At 42.4% G+C, this 24767-nt stretch overlaps 2 long non-coding RNA genes across 3 annotated transcripts in view; both read left to right on the forward strand.

Moving 5' to 3' along the window:
* LOC308484548 overlaps positions 1-24767 on the forward strand; it is a 410132-nt gene that overhangs the window by 198925 nt on the left and 186440 nt on the right. The window lies entirely within an intron of this gene.
* The window catches only part of LOC308484537, a 174094-nt gene continuing 156934 nt past the window's right edge, over positions 7608-24767 (forward strand). Inside the window, exons 1-5 of one of the 2 annotated variants that reach the window (XR_013989946.1) lie at positions 7608-7726; positions 8891-9013; positions 10899-11048; positions 13077-13223; positions 16096-16660. This is a non-coding gene — a long non-coding RNA (uncharacterized lncRNA). Of the gene's footprint in view, positions 7727-8890; positions 9014-10898; positions 11049-13076; positions 13224-16095; positions 16661-24767 lie in introns of those variants that run through there. The other variant, XR_013989945.1, reaches the window with a different exon arrangement.

Genomic DNA, 24767 nt, shown 5'->3' on the forward strand with positions numbered 1-24767 from the left:
GAGGTTTCCCACTTTGACCTTGCAGAGAAAGGTCAATTTGTTCAGGACTTTTTTCTGTGGGGTTTCAGACATGTGGTTTATATATTTATGTACGTGTTTGCTTGGTACATTTATGAACATATCTAAGACCTTAAAATTCTTATCACACAGATCTGTTTCTTTCAGATACAAATGCAATTATTATTTATTGATGTAGCTGAAGAGATCACAAAAGATAAAATACCTTTCAGACATGTTACGGGAAAAATCTGGGTGCGAGGCTGCTCAGCCACCCAGCTCATCGGGCAGAGCCCGTGGATCCCTGTGGAACAAAGAAGGAGACCAGCCACCAATCGGAGCAAATAGCTGTAGATCAAAGTTTATTGCGCAACAGGTTCAAAGAGGAATTGAACCCCGAGAATGGGGTGACAAGGACTTTTAAAAGTTCCTATCTTATCCCAGCATACAGTTCGCTAAACATCATCACTACATCATTACTACATCATCACTACAACACCAAAGGGGGGGGGGGTTATATATGATTAGCATAGGAGGAATGTTGGGGTAACATGCAAATACAGGATATGTACTGGGAAGTACATTCTAAGCACAAGAGGACAATAGAACTTTAGTTTGCATAGTCTGGCACCTGGGCAAGCCCGGAGGAGAGCTTTTGCCCAGCGATTGTCACCTAAGAGTATCTTCCTGTGAGTACGTGACCTCCTGCTTGGGGGATTATGGTGGGGACTGAGTGGTTTCCAAGCCCTTGGCCAATGATACAAAATGGCAGTGGAATGAAGAGAATTGGTGAAACCAGTGATTTTCTGTGAATTTCTAAGTGTTTAGGCTAATCTCAATACAGACAGTGTTTTTTGGAAGTGACCTGAATTAGCTTTGTTACATTGTATCCAGTTTTATGATTGGATTTCAAGGTAACAAGGTTTTGACGAGCTCAGTCCATTGTTCTCTCAGCAGGAGCTTGTCAGCGCTCATTGAAGTGTGCAAGATAGCTCGCACTGAACTGCTCTTCCAAAGCTAGAGCATTGCCTGGATTGGCTGAAGGGCTACATTTGATGCGATTTGATGATACATTGTTCATTCATAAAATACGTCATTCATTCATACTGCTTGTCTGTATATAGCTCCGGGATACGAGGTCAGAAATGACGCTTTATACTTGGGGTTTTGTGTGGTGCTTGGTGCAATGTTGTGATGGGGTGAGGGGAGCCCTAGTATGGCAGGGTTCCCTTAAGGTCATTGCCTCAAGCTCTACGTTCTTTACTTGGGAGTAAGACTCCATTCATATGCCCCCCCCCCCCATTCTGTAACAGACATTTTGTTAGATAACAGATTTTTCCTCTGAATAATTAACTTAGGGCATTTTTTTCAGCCAGAATTAACTGGAGCTCGGCTCTGGCACCTCTCAGGTGGGTGCCATTGCCATTTTAAGAGAAGAAAGAAGTTGTTCATGCTGAGCTCTGGCACCTGTGAATTTAGAAAGATAGCACTGATCTCTACAAACTATTCCTCTTATAATCGTCCTATCTTTTTATAATGAAGTTTTAGTTTTTCTTCCATTGCCAATTGATTAAAATAAAACAAGTCTTTCAGATGAATACTTCAGAGTGGAAAAGCATATATAGCAGACAGGAAGGCTGAAAGTAACAGGACCCTTGGGACAATCATGGTGGAGATTCAATATCAGTATTCAGGTTTTCCAGTCCATGGTGTATCATTCCTGGACTCAACCAGCTCATCTCTCCTGAGTCCTGACACTGATCTACAGGCCAATACATCAGTAATATAAGGATACTACCTCCTATCAATGTCTTATTCCCCACTGCCTCACCTCCAAAGGCCACAATGAAATAACCTGGGGAGGAAAATAACCATTTTCACCTTGGGGCTTTCCTTTTCTCATCCTGCCTCTCACGCTGGGTGATGTGCACTTCTCCACCTCTCCACCTGGTTAAAGGCACCAGGTTGAGATTTCCCCACCACCACCACTTGACAGCACATTAAACCTTTTATTTAATTTTATTTTTATTTTTAAAGCTCAGACCAATACTTTAATATCATCATGTGGTAATCGGAGCCAGAAAGTCAGAGAGTTGATCTGGTCCACAACTTCAAACGGGCCCATTCTCTGTGGGTCCAGTTTCCTGCACCTGCCCTTCTGTGGCAAATCAGGTTTTGACAGCCACACCTGATCTTCCACATTAATCTTGGTGCCAGGTTGTCGGTGCACATCGGCCAATATCTTATAGGCCTCTTTAGCACAGTCCAAACGCTCTTTTAGCAAAGTCTGCATTGTTGGCAGTTCTTCTACAAAGTCTCTTGCTGTCAGAACCGACAGGGTGTCAGTCGGGGTTGGGAAGGTTGTGAGGATAGTATCCATAACGGACAACACCACTTTGTGACCCACAAAGAGGATGTGGTAACCATCAATGCATGTGTATCCCTTTATAGATCACATTTTCCGCTGTGATCTGCAACAACAGATATTCAGAGGCTTACTAGTTCTCATACTGGAGGGGAAATAGCTATCATAACTATATTAAAAACAAAATACTGATAAGTTACAAAACTGACAGTGTAAACATGAAGGACCCCATGGATACAAGCAGGTTCCAGGTTCACCTGATTTCTGGGAAGAGCATGTGTGTGACATGCTAATTGTTTATTACTTTGTGCCTCGTTAGGATTAGTTTGTTTCCAGCTCAGCTTTACCATAAAGCCTGAGGGAGGAACACATTTATTAAAAGTACCTGCTTACTGAGAGTATAAATGTGGTTGAACTGGAAGAGGCACCTGGCCGACTCCCACAGAGTTCATTAAAAAGATGGCATCCAATATGACAAAAGAGATTTGTGTTACAATATAAAAATATAGGATGCACTCCCTATTTTCATAATTTCCTGCTCCTCACTGGACCAGTCCTTCCCAGTTGGAATCCTTGGTCACCCTTCCTTGGCCCATGAATTCCTCCAAGTCAACTTCTTCTTCCAGAGGTCACCTGTTGGTTCATTCCTCATTGGCTTCTAATCACTCAGGCATTATGAGGGTCTTCTTGAGTATATGCTTCTTACTTGAAGAGTTGGTTTTGACTACTGCTCAGGCTAAACAATACAGAGGTGTGGGAGCAGTGCAATGGTTGGGTAAGCCCCTTCCTTCTGGTCTGAAAGAATTAGCAAAAGGGGGTGCTTCTGGCAGGAGGTGTGAGGACTCTGACAGGATCCTGGAGTCAAACGGCCTTTCCCACAAAGCCTTTTAAGCACTAACTAGGCTTTGGGAAGCAGCCCTCCTGTCTCTTTCCCAATGCTGCTGCCACCCCAGGAGCTACTTCTGTGGCCCTTCTCTGCTGGCAGGGAGAAATCAGGACACCCTGGAATCAAGGCAGAACCCAGGACAGCTTAAGGAATTCCGTAGCCATTCCGGCCAAATCAGGACTGCTGAGGCGTATGCATTTAAATCAGCTTTAAAATAAATTTGCCTCCAAGGTGAATGGACTCTTGAAGTATAAGGAGGATATGAGAACATTTACAAAGCAAAATGGTTAGAGCTGGAGGCCCATAGGATTGGCGTAAAAGTCCACTGCCTTTTGAATATGACTTTTTGTATGTTGTGCTTTAAAAAGGCTACGGTACCTGGACATACAAACATTGTTAGGCCCAGCAAGTCTCTTTCACCACCTGTTCTAACTCTTTTATCATTTCACTTATTTGAGACATGTTTCATCTTGTATTGAGGTTAGATGATATAACCATGCATTCAAAAACTGTCAAATCTCTGCTTGCCTGCAGTTTTACATTAAAAACAAAACTTTGATGTTTTATATCAGGAAATACCATACTTCCCCATTCCAAACTATTGATTTGAAGGATACACATTTTAGAAGCAACTTTTTATTTGCCACAATCATTTATATTTATCATAATAACCACATTGATAGACAATAATACAGCACTATTTTCTCTGTGTCCTGCAACCCATTTCCCTCCATGAACAGCAAAAAAAGAGAGGAAGAGACAGGGATCCCAATGCCTGACTCTCACCACTAGGAATCACCCTCACATTGCTATGAATTATTGAATTCACAAAGAGGAGATTTATGCTGAACCATAATTACCCATCAATGTGAGGCTGGTGTTAGATATGTGAAGCATTATAATAGTTATTTCAACTGGAAAAGCGTTTGAGGCAGTGGAGATAAAGGGAAGTGCCAGAGAAACCAAAACTCCAAAGTATACTTTGAGGAAGTTGCAATACAAAACTATACAGACTTATCTGTGAGTAAGACCCATTGAAATCAGTGGCACTTACATCTAGATAGACAGGTATAGAATTGCACTGTAATCCCTTTGAAATAAATGGTTATTAGTTCAACCAAAAGTGCATAGGAGTGTGCTGAAATCCCTAGGAGTTTGCTCCAATCCTTCCAGCCAAATATATTTATTGGTGAGGGATGGGGTGGAAAATTGAGAAATATCTTTCGCTTTCAAGGAAGGAAGCAAACTTCCTTTGAAACTGGAGGTGGAACATAGATATTGTGGGTTATTTTGCCCTGCCTGAGTTTGTCTAATCCTCTTTTCAAGTAATCTAAGCTGGTGGCCATCACTGCCTCCTATGGAAGTGAGTTCCATGATTGAACTATGAACTGCATAAAATATTATACAGCATATAGCTTCTGAACTGCGCTAAGCATGCTTCATCCCTCCTTTCAACTATCTCAGCTAAAATATTTGTGATATTATGGGTTTAATCGTTAAATAGAATACTTTTCTTTTTTCTTTAACTTACTAAACACAAGCAAAATAATTAAGCAACATTAGGTTACCTTCTCCAGGACATCGGAAATTTTTGTTAGGTCTAATTGGAGATGAATCTATGTTTGCCACAATGGCCACAAGGATACTCCTGGCCCAGAAATGAAAATCACAGGAGATTCCAACATTGGAAGAATGTTGGAGTAAGATGGTGGAATATATTGAGTTAGCAAAGCTGACGGGGAAGATCCGGAATCAGCGCGACGAACTGTATCAAAAGGACTGGAGCAAATTTATATTATATATGAAAGAATATTGTAAATATCTGAAAACATTTGTAGCTGTGAGTTGAAATGTTTTGTAATGGCAATATAAGGAACTGATTTACATTTCATAAAGGGAAATATAAAAATAAGAGAGAAGGTAAAAAAAGTGGTTATAGAAATGCTAAGAATAAAGTAATTACGTACTGAAGTCAGAAAAAGGGGCGGGAGGAGGTCGATGCTTGGATAGAGCAATGTTTGAGCATATGGATTAATGTATGGATATTGTGATTACAAAACACTGAAAATGTAATAAAAAATATTTTAAAAAAGAAAAGAAGTGAAGCATAATCTGCATCAGCAAAATTCTTCAACTTAATCATAGAATTGTAGAGCTGGAAGGGACCTCAAGATTGATCTAGTCCAACCACTGTAACTCCCCCCATGGGACTCGATCATGAATTTGAGAGTTTCATGCTCTACTGGCTGAGCTATAGAAAACCCACATCAGCGGTGAAAGCCACAGTTGGATTGACCTAAGAGTGGACTAGTCACATTTATGGAAGAGGCTATCAGTGGCAATTAATTTGATGGATATACCATTTCCAGTTGCTGAGGGAGAACAGGGGGAGTAGGCGACTGCCCTCCTGTCATGATAGTCCTGTACCAATGGACATCTGATCATCCACTCCAAGAAGGATGCTGCTAGACTGCAGGGTTCTTCTTGTCTTCTGAAAATGGAGGGTGGGATTTGAAGCAGGGATAAACAACTACGTAGCTGGATTCAGTTCAAGACAATGTGGCTAAATCTAGTCATCACTAAACAAATCAGCTGGCTCAAAGTATCCTCTGCCTTTCACAACAATCTGACACAATTAGAACAAGGAGGGGCAAAGTTCAGTAAAATGATTTAATCAGCTCTCAGTAATAATCTTAGAGTCACTGTATTCTCTTAAGTGCCTACCAGTGTGTCCCTGGCACCTTTCAACAGCCCTGAGGTATGTCTAGCTTTGCCAGCTGAGCAGTCACCTGAGCAGTACCTTGAGGCTTTGATTGCACTTTGATTAGTAGCCTGGAAGAAGAGAAAAAGTATATTGTTCCTTCCAACTCAGTAAGCGAAGGCAAAAACAGAGGAATTGGATCAGAATTATTTTTTCTATTTCTAATGATGAGCATGGTCACATGGCCTCAATTGACTTTGCAGCCTTCTTGGAACAAGTTGCTCATTTGGAGCTGTTTGTGGTCCTGCAGTAACATTACCTTACAGTGGTACCTCTGGTTAAGAACTTAATTCATTCTTATCCTTAGGCACACTTTCACTAATGGGACCTCCTGCTGCGCGCGATTTCCATTCGCATCCTGGGGCAAAGTTTGCAACCAGGAGCAGCTACTTCCAGGTTAACCAGAATCATTCGTAGTCAGAAGTGTTCGTATCCAGAGGTATCACTCTGCTTTCTACCTCAGCCTTACTTGCCTGCCCCTGAAGTGATTGCTTTGCTGCCACTGAGTCACCCTCCTTTTTTCTGTGTGGATCAGTTTTACTGGTTGAAACCTCCATTGCAGCCACGTGCGCTGCAATATGAAGTCAACATTTTAACCACAGCTCATCCTATACTTCGCAGCCTTGCTGGGATGGATCTAGTATCCAGGCTTTTCTCTTCTTTAGAAGAGGAATCCTTAGATGGAGACTGCATTGAGGGGGTTTCTTGTAGGTGGCTTCCGGGCTTTGCCATTGCCTTTTTTGGTTCTCAGCTCCTTTATTGGGTGCCATCAGAATTTAAATTTTATATTACCGTATTTTTCGCTCCATAGGGCGCACCTGACCATAGGGCCCACCTAGTTTACAGAGGGGGAAATCAAGGAAAAAAATATGATTCCCCCCCCCCAGCTCTGCGATCAGCGGACAGGCTGCTGGCAGTCTGTGCGCTTCTCCCAGACCTTCTTCCTTCTTTTGCGGGAGGTGGGGGAATTCCCCCATCTCCTGCAAAAGTCCACAGGAGCCACGCACCCTTTAAGGAGCGCACGGCTCCTATCGGCTTTTCTACGAGGAGCGAGAAGGGACTGACGCAGCCAGTCAGTCCCTTGTCGCTCCTCGGGGAAAAGCCCCCAAGAGTGGCCCCGCAAAAGCCGTGTGCTCTTTAAAGGGGCTGCGCGGCTTAAGCTGGCTTTTCTGGGAGGTTGGAGAATTCCCCCACCTCTCGCAAAACCGGCAGAAGCCGCACGCTCTTTAAAGGGTGCGTGGCTCCTGTGGGCTTTTCTACGAGGTGGGAGAAAGGACTGATGCGGCCAGTCAGTCCCTTCTCCCTCCTGGGGAAAAGTCCCCAAGAGCGCACGGAGCTTGTGTGCAGCTCTTGGGGGCTTTTCCCGCCTGCCTCCCCCCTGCATTCGCTCCATAGGATGCACACACATTTCCCCTTGCTTTTTAGGAGGGAAAAAGTGTGTCCTATAGAACGAAAAATACGGTAACTGTATAGAAGAAAAAATTTGAAAAGTGCCTGTTGACAACTAATGAGATTGTGGTGAAATAATTCAGACAATTTCAACAGTGAGCTTTGAATTTCATCATTTTCTCTATGTCTTTATGCCAAAGTGTTGCCTGCAGCACAAACACGTAGCCTATAAATCCCTCCAAGTAAGCCTCTACGGGCATCAGTTCTCTTTCTAGAATGATGAAGGCACTCCTGAGCACATGCCTCCTCTTGGCCCTGCTTTCTCCAGGTAAGTAGGAACCAGTAGGATGGGGAACTTTTACAGTAATAATATTTAGAGGACAGAGGAATCCGGAGAGCTGAATTTAAGAGAGCTATTGTGTTGTAGACATTAGAGGGTCAGACAAGGATCCAGGAGACCAGGGTTCAAATCCCCACTCAGCCACAAAGCTCACTGGGGGATCCTGGACCAGTCACTATACCTCAGGTTAACTTACCTCACAGGGTTCTTGTGAGGATAAAATGGGGAGTAGAGAACCATGTACACAGCCTTGAGCTGCTTGGAGGCAAGTGCAGAAAACAAATAAATCAAAAAAAGAAGAAGCCAAGAGCAACTAAAATGGATAGAATTTTAAAATGATTTTTGAAATATCCTAGTAACTGAAGGTACTATGTTTAGTAGCCACTGGTAGCCTAATTCTGCATCATTTGCCTAAACCTTTTGTGAGGCCATTCAAGTTGATAGCTTTGTCAGTCTTACGAGAGAGGGATCAAAATGTTTGTATTTCCACTTTGTCCATGTCATGCAGAACAGTATGTGCTTCCAGGAAGTCCCCTCTTCCCCCCCCCTTAACTGTCCTAACCCCCTCCAAAAAAAAAAAAACATCGCCAACATTTTTCATAGGTGAGTTGCCCTAGCATAGCTAGTAGAACCCTTAAAGACCAACTCTCTTAACCCTGTTCATTTAACTCTGCTTAAAACTGGTTGAAATGCAAAATCTGTTCCCCAACAGGTCTAGTAAGTGATGGGACAGAGTATTCCTGCAGAGGGTACCCAGTTTCCACAATGCTGTTTTTTCATGCCTAAATGATGGGATAAGCCTTCCTGCTGCTCATCTGGCCATTGCTCCTTTATCTAAGCTCATGTCTAAGATTGTAATTGAACAGTAGGGGGGGGGAGGCATTGAAGTGATAGAGTGGATGGGAGGAAAAATGGGCCATTGGACAGGGAGGGTTTACCTCTTGGAAATAATTAAACCAGTGTTCTGGCCAATGGCTTTTACTCATTTCATTTTATTGAAAGATCTTGTTAACTTGAACCCCATTTCATTTAAAAGATTTAATTCTCTCTCACCTCCTTCTCTGTGTCAAATGAAGGAAATCACAAAACCAAATAATAATAATGTTAATGACAATAACAATCCATGAACTAATCTTTTGCTCCTGTCCTCAGCATTGCCTCTGAAGTGCAGAAAGGCATTTAACAGGACTGGACTGACATATGATCGCTATATAAGACAATATTGTAAATTTGGTCAAGATTTCTGTTCTGCCAGTGTTCTGCGTACAAATCTAGGTAAGATTTATCTGGTTTTTTGTCTTTTGTTTTTGGAATTACTAAATTAGTTGTAAGGAAGCTGTGGCACATAAGCTGTAGATGAATGAGAACTCCCATCTGCCTCATCTATCCTGGCCACCAGTCACAGATGATGGGAGATGTAGTCCAGCAGCATCTGGAGGATCGCAGCTTCCCAATCCTGCAGTAAGGAATCACTAACATTTGAAAATGGGGAATTTAAAATCACCTGATCACAAGCATCAGATTTCCATCTTGATGTACATATTCACCCATCCCTTCTTCCCTAGAGTGTGCGGTTGCCATTTTGTGGTTCGCCTCAAGTGCCAAAATACCTTGGGGCTATTCTGGGTGGGATGGTGGTGCTCACTTGACCATCTGTTCCTACATCATTGTTACATACTTGGAGGGAGAGGGGGAATGGGACAGTGAGGTTGGTGCAGTTGAAGTGCACTGCCAAGTCTTCTTCCTTGGCGATCACTTGTAGCTGAGTAAGTTTGTCTTCCATAAACACGGTTTTAACAATGAGTCCGTAAGTGACTGTGGAGGCCAATTCTGGATCCACATGTCCTTCCACAGTGGGGGCATTGGTTTCCAGACAGGAGTGGATTTGCCAAGCGTGCCTTCCTGCTAGCATGTTTCTCCCTTGCGTCCTGAGTTCAAGTGTCTTCAAAGCCTATGTCACCTTTGTTAAACGCTGTTCTCCAACTGGAGTGCTTGCAGGCCAGGGTTTCCCAGTTGTCAGTGTTGATGCTACTTTTTTTTTTTTATTTGCCTTGAGACAGTCTTTAAACCTCTGCCAAGTATCTTGGGTTGGGCAACAGGAGTTCAGGGAAGTATTTTCCCGCCCTGTAAATGGTTATGATCGACTAGCAGAGAGAATGCAGTGTATGGCACATGTATTGTCAGAAATATAGAAGAAGCCATGATACTTCATGCTGCAGATTGGACCTGAAATGAAGTTCTACATTCATTCCAAATTTAATGCCTTTTACTGAGCGCCGCAACCCCAGAGTCGGTTACGACTGGACCTAATGGTCAGGGGTCCCTTTACCTTTACCTTTTATGATCGTAATAAAGCTTTGAAAGCTTTGGTTGTATTTTACAAACTACGGTTGCAATCAAAATTATTCATGCCCCATTGCAAATTGGGTTTATTATCAAATTTTACAGACTTCTAGCTGTTTGCATTGAGAAAATCAAACAAAAGCCATTGAAATAGCTCTGCAAAATTGCTGCTTCAAGTGGCTCCCCCAAATTCAGCTGAAAATGCAACTTATACTGCCAAGAACAAGAACATTATTTATTTCAGTAGAAAGACCTACAAAATCATTTTCAAAAACAAGATAAAAGAAAAATACAGGGAAGATTAAAAGGCGGTCACTTTGTTTTATCCAGAGTATGTCGGTTTCTATTTCTTATTACTTCTAAGAGGAACTTAGCCAAGGCCAGGGTAGTATCATCTGAGTTATATTGGCTTCTCTACTCTCACTATTATTCAACCCATCCTTGGCAAGCATCTTTTAAATGCCTGCAGAAAAATTTGTATTCCACCAGGCTCATACAAGCCATTCAGAATACATCTTTCCATTGGTTAATTGATATCTGTTTCTTTTCTTTTTACAAAGTTTTTATTGTATGCTTTATGTATTATGAGTGGAATCATTTTGATATTTTTCTTTCAATGATATATAGGTGTTTGTACATATATATAAATTAATAAAGCCCATCACCTTAGATTGCAGAATTTAATAATATTTTGCATGTTGTTTGTTTGAAAAGGTTCTCATTCAGACATTACAGAAAATTGGAACCACTACAATGAATGTGTTTTAGGAGCAATAAACCTCCATATCTAAATATTTCTTTCAAATTCTTTTCATAGTGAAATTCCAAGGGCAACTTTTGAATCAATGCTCGCCATCCATAAGCTGTTCCTCAGGCCATTACAGCTTCACTGCAGGGGATGGTAAATTCTTTCAGATGAAGAAGCACTGCTGCAAGACTCCACTGTGTAACAATGCAACTCTCAGCCGTACGTTTCTGCATCAATTTAGAATCATTAACATGTTAGGGTTTTTCACTGAATTTGGCCATGGCCTGGATCCTTAGTCAATCAGCAGTACTTAGAGAATCTGTGCCTCATTCAAATGGGGTGAGACAGCCCCAGGTGGCTACAGGTTGGGTTGAGCAGCTCAGGACTATTAGGGGCTCTCAAGGGATGGAGAGTCAGGCAGGACGGGGAGGCAGTCATGAGGAGAAACTGTGAAAAAGAGGGACCTAGCTAGAGACACGGGTGGCGCTGTGGGTTAAACCACAGAGGCTAGGGCTTGCCGATCAGAAGTTCAACGGTTCGAATCCCTGCAATGGGTTGAGCTCCTGTTGCTCGGTCCCTGCTCCTGCCAACCTAGCAGTTCAAAAGCACAAAGTGCAAGTAGATAAATAGGTACTGCTCCGACGGGAAGGTAAACAGCATTTCTGTGTGCTGATCTGGTTCGCCAGAAGTGGCTTAGTCATGCTGCCAGATGACCCGGAGGCTGGTTGCAGACAAACGCCGGCTCCCTTGGCCAATAAATTGAGATGAGCACCGCAACCCCAGAGTCATCTGCAACTGGACCTAATAGTCAGGGGTCCCTTTACCTTTTACTTGGCAGCTACGTCTGCCAGAGAAGGGATGGATTGCCTTTCCAACCAGGCCTCTCCTTCTTCCTGCCCCTCAAAGGAGCACCATGCAGGATCAGATCATCCTACTGATAGGTGGGAGGATCTGATCCTGCACAGTGCCAGTGCCCCTTGTCCCAGCCATGTTTTTACTGTATGTTAAGATATGGTTACACATCGCCCCTATAGCCAAGTGATGTAAGATTCCATGGGAACCAGGCATGCTGTAAGCCAGGCTCTGTGTTTCCTGTGGGACCATAATGCACTCTGGTGTCTTTATGATATATGGTTATGCATAAATATATACAACCTGAGGCCTACAATGAAGACATCCACCAGAATATGTCCTGTTCCTCTCATAGGCACAGCAGCATCCTTGCCTTGGCAGTTTGTATTTTCCTGGGAATGGTCACATTCCTCATATTCTAATAAAACCTAATCCTGGTTTTATTACTACACAGGGAGCAGCCTCCATTCCTTTGTTGTGCTGCTGTGCTAATCTGCTATTTTAATGACCCACTTCCCCAAAACGGTTACCTCAGAAGTAGATTACTTCTGACATGAGTCATGTTGATTTTCTAGGGTTTAGAAGTGTCTAAAGAAGTGTCAGTTATGTCAGCTTAGGAACTTTGCCTACATTAAGTAACCCAGTGGATAAGTAAAAAAATAAAAATAAAAATCGGGAATAAGAATACAATCTTCAAGATGCCTTTATAACATTTCCTATGCATAATTAGCCGTGAATGATATTTCATGCAATATAATTGGATACCTAGGTGCATGAACAGCTCATAAACAGGTTATGGTCCCTTTAAGATAACATTCAATTTGATGGTCCAGATCAGATGGTGACAACCCACCTATCTTATCCAGGTGTCCTCCTAAATGACCCTTGAACTGTTTCTGGTCAGTCTTTTAATTGACAAAATAAGTACTGACTAAGCTGGCAGTTATTCTTAATTATTATTATTTATTGAATTTATATACTGCCCTGTACCTGCAGGTCTCAGGGAATTCACAGAAAGTGACGGTTAGTTCATTGCGGAAGTGCAAAAGACAGCCAGAAACTCTGTACAAAGATAAGGGACTAAGAGTATACCTTTTCATACAGGCTACACCATAATCAATGGCAGGAAAACCTTCTGAGAGATTGAGAAGGGAAGAAAGTTCACACTCCCCCACCCCCCTTTATGTAAAGGTCATTCATCTCAGAGAACAATGGTGACTTTGTCCCATGCTCAGTCCTGAACCCAGATTGTGTCTAGATTATATTTTATCCAAGAGTACTTGCAACTGCCCCACCAAAACTAAAAGGCCCTAGGGTGGATTCCATTAATACAACTCAGAGATACAAAAACAGAAGAAGACATTAACATGCTCACTATACTTTTGATTTTGGCAGTTCCTGATCGCAACATGCTGGCTGAAAATGGTTTGCATTGCCCATCCTGCTTTTCTAAAGGAACCATAATGTGTAAAAGTGAGAAGACCATCAACTGTCTTGAGAATGAGACCCAGTGCATTCAATCCAAAGTAGCTCTTCTTACCGGTAACATTGCTACTCAGACAAGGAAAAAAGGCCTAGTAATTCTTGGTCATGCAGACTCTCTCCTTGTCTCCTTCTCTCCCTTCCTCCTTTTCCCTTGCATGTTGCACGAACAATGAGAGGGATCATATCTCTCACTGACCCGACTCTGCACCCTTCCGTATTGTTTTGCCTGCCTGGTCTGTGTCCTTTAACTCTCATAATGCCACTTGCTTGTCCGGAAGGAGGATTCAGAGTGAGATGTGTATATAAAATACCCTTCTGAACAAAAGTAAAAAAAGTGCATTGATTGCTTCACCCCAGTTGAATCCGGATCTCTCCACCACTGGGATGCAGTCCAGGACAAAATGTGTCCATCTTACTCAAAACAAATATTTATTATGTAAAAGGAATGTATTACGTTTCCTTAAATTCTGTGACAATGAGCAGTATCTGGTTAACTCAGACCATTAGTGTAAAGATTTACAGTTGTGCAAGAGAATTTCCTCTCTCTTTTGCATGTATGTGCTCTGAATCCTCCCAAAATCTGCTCCACAGAATTGGGAAAAACCTCAGAATTCATTTAGGGGATACACAAAAGGAGGAAGAGAGAGAGGATATGTTCCTTTCTACAACCATACATTATTTTGTTGATGTCATGATTTAGCTACATCCGTAAAGAGTCTTTAACCCAAAGTGTTTGTAACCCGAGGTACCACTGTAAATCAATTTTTGATGTGTCTAGATCCAGTTTTAGATGGAGACCTCTCTATCAGCAAATTTTTCAGGAATAATGCTACATTGGGAGGGAATTTGAAATGAATGGGGGAGGGGCATATGGCTGATTTGCCTCAGGAGAACAGAGGCAATTTCCAGGCCATTTGTGATGCTTCTGCCCTACATTCTTTCTTCTCTTATTTCTGCTGCCCTTTACAGCCTTGGCTTTGCTAGTTTCTCTTTTAAGGGTTGAGTAAGATATCTGAGGTGAGTACCTGATTGGCCCTTGGGATTCACCTTTTTCACCTGCTTTATGTTTGACGTGTTTAACATGAAAATAGATATGGTAAAATAAAAGGAGGATTCTCTGGATACTTAGATCACAGTGGGGCAATGAGGGAGCCTCAGCTGGCACCCAACCATCCTGAGAGACAATGAAGTGCATCTCCAGCTTTTTTTGCTGCTGGATCACCCTGTTGACTTATGGCAGGTTCAGACACTCAAGGTTCAGACACCAAGGTGGGAGTGTTGTTTTCAGATCTTGCTGTGTGGCCGTAGCATGTGACTTTTAACATGCCCAGGAGATGGGGGGGGGGGGTAAAATTCCTCCCATTTTATTGCTACTCACCTGCCCACAAGAATTTGATTTGGTTAATCTTATCAATTAGGCCTGTTTTCAAATTCTCTGATTTCATTATATCTTATAAGTATAAGCTGTTTATTAAAAATCTTTGTGTCTTGAGAGTCCTTTGGGTATGATAGCAATTTTAAATTATATCTGATCTAACTTTTTTACCTGAACTTCTAATGTTGAAAATTTTGTATATTCATGTTCTGACGAAATTATATTTCTCAGATTTCTTAAATATACTCTTTTAAAAACTAACTTATTAAAATTATCATTCACCATCACAGGCACCATCTCCTAGTCCCTGAGTAAAGGACTAAAGAGTAAAGGCCTGGTAGATGAAGGGAACGCAGTGGATGTAGCCTACCTTGATTTCAGCAAGGCATTTGACAAGGTGCCTTATGATATTCTTGTAAAGAAGCTGGTAAAATGTGGTCTTGACTATGCTACCACTCAGTGGATTTGTAACTGGCTGACTGACCGAACCCAAAGGGTGCTCATCAATGGTTCCTCTTCATCCTGGAGAAGAGTGACTAGTGGGGTGCCACAGGGTTCTGTCTTGGGCCCGGTCTTATTCAACATCTTTATCAACGACTTGGATGATGGACTCAAGGGCATCCTGATCAAATTTGCAGATGACACCAAATTGGGAGGGGTGGCTAACACCCCAGAGCACAGGATCACACTTCAAAACGACCTTGACAGATTAGAGAACTAGGCCAAAACAAACAAGATGAATTTTAACAGGGAGAAATGTAAAGTATTGCACTTGGGCAAAAAAAATGAGAGGCACAAATACAAGATGGGTGACACCTGGCTTGAGAGCAGTACATGTGAAAAGGATCTAGGAGTCTTGGTTGACCACAAACTTGACATGAGCCAACAGTGTGACGCGGCAGCTAAAAAAGCCAATGCAATTCTGGGCTGCATCAATAGGAGTATAGCATCTAGATCAAGGGAAGTAATAGTGCCACTGTATTCTGCTCTGGTCAGACCTCACCTGGAGTACTGTGTCCAGTTCTGGGCACCACAGTTCAAGAAGGACATTGACAAACTGGAACGTGTCCAGAGGAGGGCAACCAAAATGGTCAAAGGCCTGGAAACGATGCCTTATGAGGAACGGCTAAGAGAGCTGGGCATGTTTAGCCTGGAGAAGAGGAGGTTAAGGGGTGATATGATAGCCATGTTCAAATATATAAAAGGATGTCACATAGAGGAGGGAGAAAGGTTGTTTTCTGCTGCACCAGAGAAGCGGACATGGACAATGGATCCAAACTACAAGAAAGAAGATTCCACCTAAACATTAGGAAGAACTTCCTGACAGTAAGAGCTGTTCGACAGTGGAATTTGCTGCCAAGGAGTGTGGTGGAGTCTCCTTCTTTGGAGGTCTTTAAGCAGAGGCTTGACAACCATATGTCAGGAGTGCTCTGATGGTGTTTCCTGCTTGGCAGGGGGTTGGACTCGATGGCCCTTGTGGTCTCTTCCAACTCTATGATTCTATGATTCTATGATTCTATGACTAATGCCAACTTTTCTCTCCCCCCCCCCCAGGTGTATTGCAAGCCCACATTTTCACTTTCCAAGGTTGTGGAACAACAGACTTTTGTGCCATCGGGAAAAAGCCAATCAAAATAATCGGAGATGGGAACTTTGTCCTTTCTGCTACCCAAGAAAGTTGTTACAATGCTTCACGAATCTCACACAAGCCTGAACATGAAGAGTGAATGGGACAGTGTAGACCTCCTCCTTGTGTATTCCAAAATCTATGGCAATGAGGGGGAATTGGAGGCCTAGTGTTGAAAATCAGGACTCAGGATCTCTGTTTCTTTCTTTTTTGCTTTTGGTTGAAGTAAAGGGAAGCAAGGGGCAGAGAAAAAGAGGTCAGAATACGGGAATTGTGGATTCTAACTTCAAAGAATCCTGTTGTGTATCATTAAAAAACAGTTAAGTTTTCATTATGATGATTACAATGCAAAATAAATGGTTATGGAGAATCAAATGCTGGTTCTCAGATCTGTTTCTTTCAGATACAAATGCAATTATCATTTATTGTTTAGCCACACCAATTACGAAAGATGCAATACATAAAACAGAATAAAAACAAAATTAACACATTGCACAACTAAAATTATTATTAGAATCAGATGATTCTTTAGATAAGAGGTTTCTCCTTTGAAAGATTTAAATTAGGGCATATTTTAAGGCAGAGTTCATTGGAGCTCAGCTCAGGCATCTCTCAGATTAGTGCCATTGCCATTCTAAGAGAACAAGGAACAAGTTTGTGGTGAACTCTGGCACCGGCAAATCTAGAAAAATAGCGCTGATCCCTACAAACCTTTCTCCTTATAATCGTAACTGTAAAGGCAAAACAGATCAATTTTTCAGAGGGCTAAGGGGATTTGTACCCTTTGAGTTTCATCTGCTGTAACAGCTGAGTCAGGTTCCCAGTTGATGCAAGCAATTTCATCCTCAAAATGCTTTGCAAACAAGTCACAGCATTGACAAGTCACAAGCACATTCCCTGGCTCCCAATAACAGGCCCTCCCCATTTTCACCTTGGACCTTTCCTTTTTCTCACCCAGCCTCTCACCCTGGGAGATGCCCACTTCTCCACCTCTCCACCTGGTTACTGGCACCAGGTTCAGATTTCCCACCACCACCATTTGCAGCACATTAAGCATTTTATTTTATTTTATTTTTTAAGCCCAGACCAATGTTTCATATCATCATGTGATTGAGATATTTTAGCATTACCTCATCTTTGTGACCCCCTTTTTTTAGTGCAAGGGGGTTTCCTAATTAATGAAACATTGAAAATGAATGGAGAGGGGAAATGCCACATTTTCTTAGATGTGATTACACACATATAACTTTACTTCATCCTTTAGAAATTTTGTTAGTATAACTTTACTTCATCCTTTAGAAATTGTTAGTATAAGCAAATACAAAAGACACACACATAGAAAGGAAATGAGTAGAAGGACGTATATTTAAAATGAAATTAATAGCAATGTTGATGCTGCTAGGATGTATAAAAGCTAGAACATCATAAAAGTAGGAAAGGAGGTTAAATAAAGAGGGAAGTATGAGAAACAGTAAAAAGAGAAAGACTGAAGGAAGGGAGGGAGGAGAAAGAAAGGAGAAAAAAGAGAGGAGTGTGTGTGTGTGTGTGTGTTTAAAATGGACATAATAGCTGTTCAGAAGTCAGATCACTGAAAATAGGTTACAAGAGGAGATGTTATCTACAACCGTTTCAGTCATGTAACTCCACTATGTCCAACCTGTAGATCGTGATTGACTGTTTGATCATGAAAAGAATTCTGCTGGACCGCTGTTGCTGAGGCCTCACCCTCCCTATCATGCTCCCTCTGCCAGAAACAAACCAAGCAGCCTCATCCCAATCTCCTCTCAAGGGAGGGGATGTTCTGATGCTGCACGCGCCCACCCTGTGCCACACCTGTCCCATCAGGGAAGCAGCCGGTGAGCTACTCTCACAAGATGGGGTTTTTTAAACCTGCCCCTGCCCCTTACCAGAGGAAACCTCACTTGTTGGATGCAGCCCCTGCAAAGGACATGCCTGCCCCACCCTGAGGGAGGACAAGCCCCCACCCCAGCAAGGTTTGGTGTGCATGGGCTGCAGCAAAAGCAAGTTTCTCTTTGGATGCCATGCTTGTGTTGCTTGCATCATCATCATCATTGATCAATTAATTAAAATTTTTACTTGCTATCTTGCCCAGGGCAGCTTAAAGTGACTAACAAACAACACCCCACAGAGAGGGAGGGGGTATTGGTTTGTGAGAAGGGGTCAATCTGGTTTTCATTATGTGCTTTGTGTTTTTCTCTTGTAAAGTGCCCTGAAATCAACAGCTGAAGGGCAGTATTCAAATGTTTTAAAAATAAAAATAAACCAAAGTGTGGGTGGGGGGTGGGAATTACATTATAAACACCCCACCCACTCCCAGAATATTAGGATGTCAACGCTCTTGCTAACAATTCTTCCCTTCAGGTCCAGGAGACACCTGTGGGTACAAAGGATGTCTGGGCGATTCCAGAAAGCAGGAATTAAATGACCACTCTCTGTTGCCCAATGTCTCCAGCAAAATATATCACCCAGGATGCCAAAAGAGATCTGTGGTACTAGTTTGGATCAAGACTGTATCCAAATATCCACCAGAAGTACAGAATACATATTTCAGAAAAATACAATAACAGTATTTTTAAAAATACTGATAAGCTACAAAACTGACAGTGTAAACTTGAATGGCCCCATGGATGCGAGCAGGTCCCAGGTTCACCTGATGTCTTAGAAGAGCATGTGTGTGACCTGCTAATTGTTGATTACTTTCTGCCTCATTAGGATTAGTTTGTTTCCAGCTCAGTTTTACCATAAAGCCTGAGGGAGGAACACATTTATTAAAATGAGGGCCTCCCTGAGGATATATAAGGATTTTCACAGTTGGTTTCGACTAGTGCCCAGGCTGAACAAGACAGAGGTCTGGGAGCAGTGCAATGGTTGGGCAAGCCCCTGGTTTCTGGTCTGAAAGGTGCTTCCAGCAGGAGGCGTGAGGACTCTGACAGGGTCCTAGAGTCCAACTGTCTTCTTCCCAAAGCCTTTTAAGGACTAACTAGGCTTTGGGAAAGGAGCCCTCACATCTCCTTCCCAATGCCGCTGCCACCCCAGGAGGTGCTTCTGTGATCCTTCTCTGCTGGCAGGGAGAAATCAGGACACCCTGGAATCAAGGTACAACCCATGGCAGCTTATTAATGAATATTCTAGCCATTCTTACCAAATCGGGACTGTTGAGGGGTATACATTCAAATCAGCTTTAAAATAACTTTGTCTCCAAGGTGAATGGACTCTTGAACTGTAAGGAGAATATGAGAACATTTACAAAGCAAAATGGTCAGAGCTGGAGGCCCATAGGATTGGTGTAAAAGCCCAATGCCTTTTGAATATGACTTTTTGTATGTTGTTTTTTAACAAGTCTAAGGTACCTGAAGAAAGAAAGATCATTAGGCCCAGCCAGTCTCTTTCACCACCTGTTCTAACTCTTTTATCATTTCACTTATTTGAGAGATGTGTCGTCTTGTATTGAGGTTAGATGATATAACCTTGCATTCAAAAACCGTCAAATCTCTACTTGCCTGCAGTTTTACATTAAAAACAAAGCTTTGATGCTTTATATCAGGAAATACCATACTTCTCCATTCCAAACTATTGATTTGGAGGATATACATCATAGAAGCAAATTTTTATTTTCTGCAATCATTAATATTTATCACAATAGGAATAATGATACACAATACAGCACTCTTTTCTCTGTGTGCTGCATCCTATTTCCCGCCACCAACAGCAAAAAAGAAAGAGACAGAAATCTTGATTCCAAGCATTGCCATCAGGCATCCAACCCACTCACACAACTGCTGTGAATTCACAAGGGGAAGGTTTATGATGAACCAAAATTACCCATCAGCGTGAGGCTGGTGTGAGATATGTGAAGCATTAGAATAGTTATTTCAATTGGAAAAGAGTTTGAGGAAGGGGAGATAAAGGGAAGTGCCAGAGAAACCAAAACTCCAAAGTATATTTTGAAGAAGTTGCAATACAAAACTATACAGACTTATCTGGGAGTAAGACCCATTGAAATCAGTGGCACTTACATCTAGGTAGACAGATATAGAATTGCATTGTAATCCCTTTGAAATAAATGGTTACTACTTCCATAAACAGTGCATAGGAGTGTGCTGAAATCCCTACGAGTTTGCTCCAGTCCTTCCAGCCAAATATATTTATTGGTGAGGGATGGGGCGGAAAATTGAGAAACATCTTTCGCTATCAAGGAAAGAAGCAAACTTCCTTTGAAACTGAAGGTGGAACATAGATATTGTGGGTTATTTTGCCCCGCTGCGCTCCGGAGTCTTTGGGTGAATGGACCTTGTTTTAGAGGGGGAGAACAAGTTTTTTTTTCCCCCTGTTCTCCCCCTCCAATGGTTTTGTGCGTCCTATAGAGCAATTACGGTATTACACAGCACATAGCTTCTGAACTGCACTAATCGTGGGGATTCATGGGCCAAGGAAGGGTGACCAAGGATTCCAATTAGGAAGGACTGGTCCAGTGAGGAGCAGGAAATTATGGAAATAGAGAGTGCATGCTTTTCCCAGAAATCCTATATTTTTATATTGTAACACAAATCTCTTTTGTCATATTGGATGCAATCTTTTTAAGGAACTCTGTGGGAGTCAGCCAGGTGCCTTTTCCAGTTCAACCACATTTACACTCTCAATAAGTAGGTACTTCTAATAAATGTGTTCCTCCCTCAGGCTTTATGGTAAAGCTGAGCTGGAAACAAACTAATCCTAATGAGGCACAAAGTAATAAACAATTAGCATGTCACACAAATGCTCTTCCCACAAATCAGGTGAACCTGGAACCTGCTTGTATCCATGGGGTTATTCAAGTTTGCACTGTCAGTTTTGTAACTTATCAGTATTTTGTTTTTAATATAGTTATGATAGCTATTTTCCCTCCAGTATGAGAACTAGTAAGTCTCTGAATATCTGCTGTTGCAGATCACAGTGGAAAATGTGATCTATAAAGGGATACACATGCATTGATGGTTACCACATCCTCTTTGTGGGTCACAAAGTGGTGTTGTCCGTTATGGATACTATCCTCACAACCTTCCCAATCCCGACTGACACCCTGTCGGTTCTGACAGCAAGAGACTTTGTAGAAGAACTGCCAACAATGCAGACTTTGCTAAAAGAGCGTTTGGACTGTGCTTTGTTGTTGTTTAGTCGTTTAGTCGTGTCCGACTCTTCGTGACCCCATGGACCAGAGCACGCCAGGCACTTCTGTCCTCCACTGCCTCCCGCAGTTTGATCAAACTCATGCTGGTAGCTTCAAGAACACCATCCAACCATCTCATTCTCCGTCGTCCCCTTCTCCTTGTGCCCTCCATCTTTCCCAACATCAGGGTCTTTTCCAGGGAGTCTTCTCTTCTCATGAGGTGGCCAAAGTATTGGAGCCTCAGCTTCAGGATCTGTCCTTCCAGTGAGCACTCAGGGCTGATTTCCTTCAGAATGGAGAGGTTTGATCTTCTTGCAGTCCATGGGACTCTCAAGAGTCTCCTCCAGCACCATAATTCAAAAGCATCAATTCTTCGGCGATCAGCCTTCTTTATGGTCCAGCTCTCACTTCCATACATCACTACTGGGAAAACCATGGCTTTTACTATACGGACCTTTGTTGGCAAGGTGATGTGTCTGCTTTTTAAGATGTTGTCTAGGTTTGCCATCGCCTTTCTCCCAAGGAGCAGGCGTCTTTTAATTTCGTGGCTGCTGTCACCATCTGCAGTGATCATGGAGCCCAAGAAAGTAAAATCTCTCACTGCCTCCATTTCTTCCCCTTCTATTTGCCAGGAGGTGATGGGCCCAGTGGCCATGATCTTTGTTTTTTTTTATGTTGAGCTTCAGACCATATTTTGCACTCTCCTCTTTCACCCTCATTAAAAGGTTCTTTAATTCCTCTTCACTTTCTGCCATCAAGGTTGTGTCATCTGCATATCTGAGGTTATCTGAGGACTGTGCTAAAGAGGCCTATAAGATATTGGCCGATGTGCACCAACAACCTGGCACCAAGATTAATGTGGAAGATCAGGTGTGGCTGTCAAAACCTGATTTGCCACAGAAGGGCAGGTGCAGGAAACTAGACCCACAGAGAGTGGGCCCGTTTGAAGTTGTGGACCAGATCAACTCTCTGACTTTCTGGCTCCGATTACCACATGATGATATTAAAGTATTGGTCTGAGCTTTAAAAATAAAAATAAAATTAAATAAAAGGCTTAATGTGCTGTCAAGTGGTGGTGGTGGCGAAATCTCAACCTGGTGCCTTTAACCAGGTGGAGAGGTGGAGAAGTGCACATCACCCAGCGTGAGAGGCAGGATGAGAAAAGGAAAGCCCCAAGGTGAAAATGGTTATTTTCCTCCCCAGGTTATTTCATTGTGGCCTTTGGAGGTGAGGCAGTGGGGAATAAGACATTGATAGGAGGTAGTATCCTTATATTACTGATGTATTGGCCTGTAGATCAGTGTCAGGACTCAGGAGAGATGAGCTGGTTGAGTCCAGGAATGATACACCATGGACTGGAAAACCTGAATACTGATATTGAATCTCCACCATGATTGTCCCAAGGGTCCTGTTACTTTCAGCCTTCCTGTCTGCTATATATGCTTTTCCACTCTGAAGTATTCATCTGAAAGACTTGTTTTATTTTAATCAATTGGCAATGGAAGAAAAACTAAAACTTCATTATAAAAAGATAGGACGATTATAAGAGGAATAGTTTGTAGAGATCAGTGCTATCTTTCTAAATTCACAGGTGCCAGAGCTCAGCATGAACAACTTCTTTCTTCTCTTAAAATGGCAATGGCACCCACCTGAGAGGTGCCAGAGCCGAGCTCCAGTTAATTCTGGCTGAAAAAAATGCCCTAAGTTAATTATTCAGAGGAAAAATCTGTTATCTAACAAAATGTCTGTTACAGAATGGGGGGGGGGGGCATATGAATGGAGTCTTACTCCCAAGTAAAGAACGTAGAGCTTGAGGCAATGACCTTAAGGGAACCCTGCCATACTAGGGCTCCCCTCACCCCATCACAACATTGCACCAAGCACCACACAAAACCCCAAGTATAAAGCGTCATTTCTGACCTCGTATCCTGGAGCTACATACAGACAAGCAGTATGAATGAATGACGTATTTTATGAATGAACAATGTATCATCAAATCGCATCAAATGTAGCCCTTCAGCCAATCCAGGCAATGCTCTAGCTCTGGAAGAGCAGTTCAGTGCGAGCTATCTTGCACACTTCAATGAGCGCTGACAAGCTCCTGCTGAGAGAACAATGGACTGAGCTCATCAAAACCTTGTTACCTTGAAATCCAATCATAAAACTGGATACAATGTAACAAAGCTAATTCAGGTCACTTCCAAAAAACACTGTCTGTATTGAGATTAGCCTAAACACTTAGAAATTCACAGAAAATCACTGGTTTCACCAATTCTCTTCATTCCACTGCCATTTTGTATCATTGGCCAAGGGCTTGGAAACCACTCAGTCCCCACCATAATCCCCCAAGCAGGAGGTCACGTACTCACAGGAAGATACTCTTAGGTGACAATCGCTGGGCAAAAGCTCTCCTCCGGGCTTGCCCAGGTGCCAGACTATGCAAACTAAAGTTCTATTGTCCTCTTGTGCTTAGAATGTACTTCCCAGTACATATCCTGTATTTGCATGTTACCCCAACATTCCTCCTATGCTAATCATATATAAACCCCCCCCCCCTTTGGTGATGTAGTGATGATGTAGTAATGATGTAGTGATGATGTTTAGCGAACTGTATGCTGGGATAAGATAGGAACTTTTAAAAGTCCTTGTCACCCCATTCTCGGGGTTCAATTCCTCTTTGAACCTGTTGCGCAATAAACTTTGATCTACAGCTATTTGCTCCGATTGGTGGCTGGACTCCTTCTTTGTTCCACAGGGATCCACGGGCTCTGCCCGATGAGCTGGGTGGCTGAGCAGCCTCGCACCCAGATTTTTCCCGTAACATGTCTGAAAGGTATTTTATCTTTTGTGATCTCTTCAGCTACATCAATAAATAATAATTGCATTTGTATCTGAAAGAAACAGATCTATGTGATAAGAATTTTAAGGTCTTAGATATGTTCATAAATGTACCAAGCAAACACGTACATAAATATATAAACCACATGTCTGAAACCCCACAGAAAAAAGTCCTGAACAAATTGACCTTTCTCTGCAAGGTCAAAGTGGGAAACCTCGCCATTGTCTCTTTCCTCACAAATCCTGTCTTTAGGGCACATTTAAGATATGAATAGGGTGTGAGCCTGTGACCTGGCTCAGGAACTAAGTATTTATCATTACAAAAGAGTGGCCAGGCTCCCCAGGCAATCCAATCAAGTGACCATTAAACCTGCCAGACAGGAGATAAACAATGACAGGAGATAAATAACACACTCAGATTTCTGCTGTAGACCGCCCTTTCTGTAATGTAGGTATGATATGTCTGGGGGGTGGTCTTGAGCTACGCCCCTTCTGTGATGTATGCATGATGTTTCTGTAGGTGGTCTTGAACTCCAGGGTGGGCAATTTAAAATGTCTATATAAGGGCGGACACACCTGCGTTCTGGGTCCTCC

This window comes from Podarcis pityusensis, assembly GCF_964106645.2.
Source record: "Podarcis pityusensis genome assembly, chromosome: 8".
Classification (NCBI taxonomy): Eukaryota; Metazoa; Chordata; class Lepidosauria; order Squamata; family Lacertidae; genus Podarcis; species Podarcis pityusensis.